The sequence below is a fragment of the Ruditapes philippinarum genome, unplaced genomic scaffold (genome assembly GCF_026571515.1).
Source record: "Ruditapes philippinarum isolate M1 unplaced genomic scaffold, ASM2657151v2 ctg974_1_1_1_1, whole genome shotgun sequence".
In the NCBI taxonomy this organism is placed as follows: Eukaryota; Metazoa; Mollusca; class Bivalvia; order Venerida; family Veneridae; genus Ruditapes; species Ruditapes philippinarum.
The window spans coordinates 181,984-190,692 of NW_026854456.1; the positions used below are offsets into that span (position 1 = coordinate 181,984).

The following is an 8,709-nucleotide window of genomic DNA, read 5'->3' on the forward strand; positions in this document are numbered from 1 at the left end:
TTAAAAGAATTTTTTTAAAGTTTTTACTATACACATATAGTTAAAAACAATGAAACCCCTGGGGTGGGGCCAGTTTTGACCCAAGGGCTTTTATTTGAACAAACTTTGTAGACACTTATTAGAAGATGTTTCATGCTTAATATCTAACTCTAGCTATTTGGGTTATTTCAAAGAAGATTTTTTAAGTTTTTGCTATACACATATAAGGAAATCAATGACCCCCGGGACGGGGCCAATTTTGACCCCAGGGCTTTAATTTGAACAAACTTTGTAGACACTCACTAGAAGATGTTTCATGCTTAATATCTAAACTCTAGCTATTTGGGATTTTTTCAAAGAGGTTTTTTAAGTTTTTGCTATACACATATAAGGAAAATTAATAACCCCCGGGGCAGGGCCAATTTTGACCCCAGGGCTTTTATTTGAATAAACTTATTAGTCACCCATTAGAACATGTTTCATGCTAAATATCTTCGCTCTAGCTCTTTGAGTTCTTTTAAAGACGATTTTTTAAGTTTTTACTATATGCATATAGGGAAAATCAATGACCCCCCTGGTGCAGGGCCAATTTTGACCCCAGGGCTTTTATTTGAATAAACTTATTAGACACCCAGGGCTTTTATTTGAACAAACTTGGTAGACACTCACTAGAAGATGTTTCATGCTAAATATCTTAGCTCTAGCTCTTTGGGTTCTTTAAAAGAAGATTTTTTAAGTTTTTACTATATGCATATAGGGAAAATCAATAACCCCCTGGGGCGGGGCCAATTTTGACCCCAGGGCTTATATTGGAACAAACTTGGTAGACACTCATAAGAAAATGTTTCATGCCACATATCTAAGCTCTAGCTCTTTGGGTTCTTTAAAAGAAGATTTTTTAAGTTTTTACTATATGCATATAGGGAAAATCAATGACCCCCTGGGGCGGGGCCAATTTTGACCCCAGGGCTTTTATTTGAACAAACTTGGTAGACACTTTTTAGAAGATGTTTCATGCCAAATATCTAAGCTCTAGCTCTTTGGGTTCTTAAAAAGAAGATATTTAAAGTTTTTTTTTCTTTCGGTTGCCATGGCAACCAGAGTTCTGCATGGAATTAAATTCTTTGAACAATTTTTAAAGGCGAACATTCCTGTGAAGTTTGGATGAAATTGGCTTAGTGGTTTATGAGGAGATGTCATTTGAAGCAAAAGTTTACAGACGGACGGACGGACGGACGACGGACGGACGAAAAGCGATCACAAAAGCTCACCCTGTCACTTTGTGACAGGTGAGCTAAAAACCCAACACGAATTGTACCCGCCATCAGACAATGTTGACCTTTTATCTCCAAGTGGGACCACCGTAGAGGTCTGGTTGTTTCGCATGACAGGTCATCCTAATTTGGTGAATATATGTTATTTCAAAATACCTTGATGAATGGCTGAGTTAAGGACCGGGCAGACGGACGGAGCCTTTTTATATATCCCTCTTTATCTTCGAAAAGGCGAGAGACAAAACGTATACAAATGTGTTTAATCACCAAGGTGCTTTTTGGCATAAATTGTGGTCATCAATTTATAATACCGGCTAAGAATACTTCATTTCAACCAAATAATTTAAATACTACAGCAAAATCATGTCCTAAATGATAGATAGTTTGTCCCCAGATTACACACATAATTGTAATATTAGAATTATACCGCCAGTTACTTATTAAACATTAGTTAAAATTTTGCGACATTTAACGGTAGTGTTGCGACATTAAACGATATGGGAAATTCGTGCGACATTTAACGTCACAATTGCGACATTTAACGGCAGATGATTTTGCGACATATAGCGGCGGTTGCGACATTTAGCGGCAATGTTGCGACATTTAGCGGCGGTTGCGACATTTAGCGGCGTTGCGACATATAACGGCGCCACAATGTCTCTATACAAATATATAACAAAGCTCAAAAAGCAATTATAATACGTTTTTTTAATATATATCGATGAAAAACAAAAGTCGCCTATAACACGCTAGCCAGGTCGTCATTCTTACGGATGTTCTTGGTAAAAAAAATCGCGGAAATATTCTTTATAAGGTTTATAGGCACATTTTGTCTTAGAAATAAATATGTTTTTCTTCTTTTCAAAAGGCCACCATTTTATTATGAAAATACATTGTATGTACATTGCATGTATTTGACACCATCTATATCTGATTATAATGCCAATCTTAATTATGATGTAATAATAATAATAATAATAATAATAATAATTTTATTTAAAGAAGGTAACACCTAATGATATACCATCGAAGAAAACAAATAACATACCTTAATTTTAAATGTGACCTTCTAAACAATAAATAGAAACGCAAACACAAAACATCATAAAACAATAACAACAATTAACTATTCCATTAAGATAACTTTTTTTGACAAAACCTCCTTTTAGATATTAAATATCATTTATACAATTTTCATTTAAGATATTTTAACAAAATTTACATGCATAATAATTATTACAACTTAATGACATACTGACATATAAGATATTTCTTTGATCTGCAAGATATGTTTTTATACTTATTTTTTTTTATGAGATGTCAGAGAATCAGAAGAACGTATATTAGATTGTAATATATGTATATATTATTCTAATATCATTAATTTATTCCAAATTTTTGCACCATTGTAACAATAAGTCTTCATTGCTGGAAAAAGTAAAAATTTCAGATATATAAAAAATTTACAAGCTTTATAAATAAGAATTCCAGTATAAAAATTATATTGTTCTTTGAACGACATCCACCCAAGTTCTTTCAGTATTTCTTGATTTCTTATTCGTGATGTTTTGTTTAAAATAATCCTTGCAGCTCTTATATGTATTTTACATATTTTATTCATAGAGTTTAAATTTCCTTTGCTTCAAACAGTACAGCATTTCGACATTATGTATGCATTTTAAAATAACTGTTTCATTTCATCTGTCAAATAATGAGATATACGCCTCAATAATACTATTTTTGTGTTAAGTTTTAAACAAAGTGCTTCAATTTGGTAATTCGATGACAAGATATAATAATATATAAACACCTAATAATATTTGTATTTTTTTACATTTTCTATTTTTTGTTCTGTAATACATAAAGTAAGTTATTACAATTACAATAATTACTTTTTTGTTTCGTACACGATAACATGCATTTTGTTTTATTTGGATGGGATTGACGTATTGTTTAAATTGCACCATCGATTTATTGCATCCAAATTGTGTTGAAGTTTCCTTTTACTTCATTCAAATCATGATCAGATACATATATGGGAGAATCGACAGAGGCGATAGCCGAGGTCAATATGACTTTCTGTCGGTGAATGGGTGAGCTTTTGTGATCACAATTTGTTCGTCCGTCAGTGCGTCGTCGTCAACTTTTTATACAAACAACATCTTCTCAGAAACCAATGGGCCCAATCAGGGTCTTTAAAGACCCTGGCCAAATGTAATGAAATTTTAATTGGATGTTCCCAGCATGAAGCTCTAAATGGTTATGCTCAATTGACCATCTGGGTCAGGACGGCTTAAAATAAATTTTTGAAATGAACTTTTAAAAATCTTCTCCTTTGAAAGTGCAAGGCCTAGAGCTTAGATATTTTGTATGTGGGATCATGTAATGAATTTCTACAAAAAAAATTTCAAATTATATCTCGGGGTCAAAACTGGCCTTGATTTTCGTTTTTCGTTTATGCATTCCATTCTGACAATTATCTTCCTTTAATATGATCAAATAAAGTTTTGCAAATACATAGACTTTTTCATTATTATTTTTTTAAATTTTTGGTTAATAAAGATATGAGAAAACTATTTATATGATAAAAAAATTAATTAATTAATCTTCCTTAACCAAATAATCTTTTCAAATAACGGCAGTATATATGGCAAGAGTTGAACTACAAAGGCCCCTATGGTCTCTTTCCGGTGGCGAGGGATAACAAACGCAAACACACACACACACACACACACACACAAAGGAATAAACTTCTCTCTTCCCCTCTGAATGTGTACGTCGTTGAGAAGACACAGGGGCATCGGCAGAAGATTTGAAGATTGGGGACGGCGGAAAAAGAGCGGAACTTGTGCTGCGGACAACTGCCGAAGTCTTGATTAAAGCCAGGGGAGTGGTCCAAGGGTGCGTGAGCCCCTAGCACGGTAAAACGACTAGAAGGACAGGTATTTTGCTGGCACCAACATCCCTTTTCATGACTACCCTTTCATATTGTCTCAGGTTACTGTACATTTAGTTTCTCATTGACCGCCGTACAGTTACCTACTTTTGGCTCAAAATTCATATCTTTGGCTAATACTCCGTGGAAATTGCATGGAGGTAAATTATCACCACTTTGTGCTTCAAAATTAACTCTTGAAGAGCATGACTGGTGACATGTACGGGGTCCGTACTCGACAGCGAAAGCCTTACGGGCGGGTGCACTCTCATTAAGCAAAGATTACAGACAGACATGACAACAATTTAACTACATACATGTAGTGATGATAACTTCTGATGTAAATACTATAACTTATTACGGTGAATGCAGGGATACACATCATGACCACATTAATTACTGAAAAGCCCAAGCTATTAGACTTAATTATCCCTTTATAATTACATTGTGTTACCTCTGTAAATGCAATTTAACTGGAGTTATGTCCTATTTTAAGACCATGTAACAAAACTTATTTTTTGGATTTATATCATAAATCTGATGCTCATATGAGCTCCATAATGGATCTCTACAAATTGAATTTTTTTCTTCATATTATAGCCCTCAGAACAAAATTGGCCCTATCCCGAGAACATTGATTTTCCTTTTATGTATATGGTAAAAGCTTAGAAACAAGAGTGCCTAGAGGGCCCTGGATCGCTCACCTGAGAAATAGGTCAAAATGTTTACGTGGAGCCCCTTTCACCCCAGAAGAAATAGCGAAAATTGAATACAGGATGTACAGTACAAATAAGGAAAATCAATGAACCCTGGGGCCGGGCCAATTTTCAGCATGTGAAGTTGTGCACCTTGGGTTTCGCTTGTGGATTTTTTTTCTGTTTTGTCAGAGTTATTGCACCTGTGCACCTGGGTATTTTCGTGTGGATTTATTAAGTATTTTTAGAGTTATTGCCCTTGACATAGTAAAATTTTGCAATTATCAACTTGTGTCGCACGAAGCTCAAAATGTATTTAAATTAGGGTCATGAAACTTTACAGGAAGGTTGATCAGCATGTGTAGTTGTGCACCTGGGTATTTTCGTGTGGATTTATTAAGTATTTTAGAGTTATTGCCCTTGACATAGTAAAATTTTGCAATTTTCAACTTGTGTCGCATGTAACTCAAAAAGGATTTGACCTAGAGTCATGAAACTATAAGAATGTTGGTCACCATTTGTACTAATGCATCTTGGGGTTTGCTTGTACATTTATTCAGTATTTAAAAGTTCTTGCGCTTTACTTAGTAAACGATTTTTAGTTTTCAACTTGTGGCACATGTAGCCCAAAATATATTTGACCAAGAATCATAAGATTGACGAAACAGTGGAGTGTGGGGGCACTCATGTCCTATGGACACATTTCTAGTTTGAGGACTGCCCTTGACTTAGTAAAAAATTGCAATTATCAACTTGTGTCACACGTAGCTCAAAAAGTATTTGACCAAGGGTCATGAAACTACAGGGTCAAAATCATTTATGCTCACTTTTTTATGACAGCCACACATTATCCTTGCATATCGTGGCTACTTCCTTTAAAATACACTTAAAAAAATAGCTCCCCTCGACTGGGACTTGAACCCTTGATCTCTCACACCCTAATCGAGCGCGTTACCTCTGCACCACGGGAAAGTTACATGGAGAAAGCATGAATAAAATCAAACAATTCTAAATTTAGAATTTCCATTTCGGGTTTGTAATCCTTATTAATTTCGAGGTATTTTGCTCACGATAAACCTGTTGTTTAACACGGTAAATAATTTAGCGAAAATCTCGCCAAAACAGTCCGACATGTATATATTCCATTACTCGACAGTCAGATTTATTTGTGTACTACGCTCTGAAGTATTCGGTAATCGACATCGCTAAAATAGCATTTTCATTGATTAAAATGATATACATCCGCGTAATTTGTGATTGTGCATTTATTGACAATTCTATACGCCAACTTTGAATGCGTTGTAATCCGTTGGATACTTGTAACAAAATAACACTTTTTGGAGTTTTAAAATCCTTTGCTATTTCAGTTTTAGTTTTACTCTCTTTCTATATCATATTTTGTTTCTCAGTGCTTTTCTTTATTTTTTCTATGATTAAGAATAAACAAAATGTTCGATTTTCCTTCCTTTTATATTGAATATCTTCTATTATATTTTAAGTCTGATTTTTACTAATAAAAGACAGAGATTTCACTTCAATCAAACGTACTCTGTAGTTTTTAATGAATTATGCTTGCAAGCATGCCTAATTATGTTGAAAACCGATAATAAATGATCATAATTATTTTACTCGAGCAAAACTATTAAAGAAAAGAAATAAAAGAATGAAAGTGATACCCGTTTTTTTCTTGGTGACAAGAACTCATGCTAAAATATTCTAAATAGAAAAATTATTACGTACTGCTATACAAATTCATTTTCATAGATGTATTTAAGTACATATAATAAACGGTACATTCGGTCGAGTTTTAATCCAAATGTAAACGACAATTGAAAATGCGGGATCTATATATTTACGGATTGCCGATATTTTGGAGATCGTTAAAAAAGTATGATTTTCTATACATTTAACTAAATTGGGACTAAGAAATGAGTTCCTTATAAGCGATAACTCCTTATAACCGTGTTCGCTATAACCGTATAATTTATATTAAATAAAGAAGGGCAAAATTCGGGCCAAAATAAATTGTTCCTTATAACCGGAAGTTCGCTATAACCGTGTTCGCTATAAGTGAAGTTTACTGTATGTAGTTAAAGTTAAAGTCGCCAAGAATATAAGTTTCAAGCTGTAACTAGTAACTGCTCAAATGTATCAATCCATAATTGACTACTTTACGGCGGCATATAAACAAACATTTCTAATTATTATATTTTATCTGAATACAGATAGATTCAATATCTATGTGAATATAAAATCCCTCATACCATTGTAGCTTGTATATTAAACTAGTTAGATCAAACGTGTTGTTTTTCTTAGCCAACGTACATCGCACTTTTAATGGTTTAGTAAATTCACATTTTTGCATTAATGGATATGCAAGGTTTTTATTCTGTAAAATGCTAGTCGAGGTTACAATTTTACAGCTTATAGATTTTAAGAATCTTCAAGAAGAAGTAGAGCTATCCTAGTCACCCGAGCGTCGGCGTAACCACATATGTTTTTGTAACACCTCAAATATTTTCAAAGTCCATTGACATATGGCTTTGACACTTTGCACACTTGTTTACCATCATCACCCCAACCTGTAGACAGAAGGAGGCAACTCTATCAAGTATTTTATCAGAATTATACCCCCTTTTCGACTTAGAATTTACGTTAAAGTTTTTGTAACACCTCACATATTTTCAAAGTCCATTGCCATAATTATAGCTTTGAAACTTTGTACACTTGCCCCAATCTATAGACAGGAGGTGGTAAGTTTATCAAACATTTTGACAGAATTATGCCCCTTTTTCGAATTTGAATTTATGTTAAAAATTGCGTACCACCACAAATATTTTCAAAGTCAATTGACATATGGCTTTGAAATAAGTTGACATTTTATACACTTCTTTGAGAACATAATAGGACTCTCTTCAAGGCCTATATCTGTAACATCGATTTAAAGAAAAATATGGCCATTTTGTTAACTTTGAAAATATTACATTATCAAGGCTCTTCTACTATCAAGCACTAAGAATAGTCGAGCATACTATTCTACCGACAGCTCTTGTTCATTTGCATAGTCAACACTGAAAAATGTATTTGAGCTTTTGGCAAAGTTGTCACCAATATAAAGTCAGACAGCCTGATCGACTGTATATCTGGTTCCACACTTGTCTTCTAAATGCTTTAGCAATCGGTCGCATTGCTAATTAAACGACAGTTCAAAATTTATAATTGAAAATTCTACTTACGTTTTTCACTGGCCTGAAATGAAAACAAAATTAATTATAATAGTAATAATAATGATAATTATAAAAACCTAATATCTAGCCAAAGTTTATGAAGTAGATGTTCACATTGTATTGTCCAACAACATTGACCTGGCACTCTTGCATTTGACCCTGTAGTTGGTATATTTCGTAAATGTTACGATCTACTTGTAAAATCGATATGATTGTTAATATCCAATTGTTAAAATGGTGTAAATTAAATATCCCTCTCGGCGCAATTGGTAAAGGGGTTTAACTTGAAAAATGTAGAAGTTTTTACTGGTTGGTTCGAATCCTATTTCATGATTTATTTTTTATTTTAATTTTAAACAATGCCATTCTCTTAAAACTATTGCAAACCTTTTTTGTTGTTTGTACTATCTGTGCAGCATTTTTAATAATATATAGCGTGTATGCGCTAAAGCCTAGATGGCATGTCACAAAAAGAGCCGTAATATACTGTAATGAAATAAAAAAAATATAATTGTGTATAAAAATACCATTTAAAAGGTATTCTAAAATCATAACGTAGAATTGGTAAGGAATCGAACCAGAAACCTTTATTTAATAGC

The 8,709-nt window shown here is 33.4% G+C and overlaps 1 protein-coding gene across 1 annotated transcript in view; it reads right to left on the reverse strand.

Moving 5' to 3' along the window:
- LOC132740184 (uncharacterized) overlaps positions 1-8,129 on the reverse strand; it is a 40,021-nt gene extending 31,892 nt beyond the window's left edge. The window contains exon 1 of the mRNA XM_060728039.1: positions 8,120-8,129. The gene's annotated coding sequence lies outside the window, so the exon portion shown is untranslated. The remainder of the gene's footprint in view (positions 1-8,119) is intronic.
- Between the last annotated feature and the right edge of the window lie 580 nt (positions 8,130-8,709).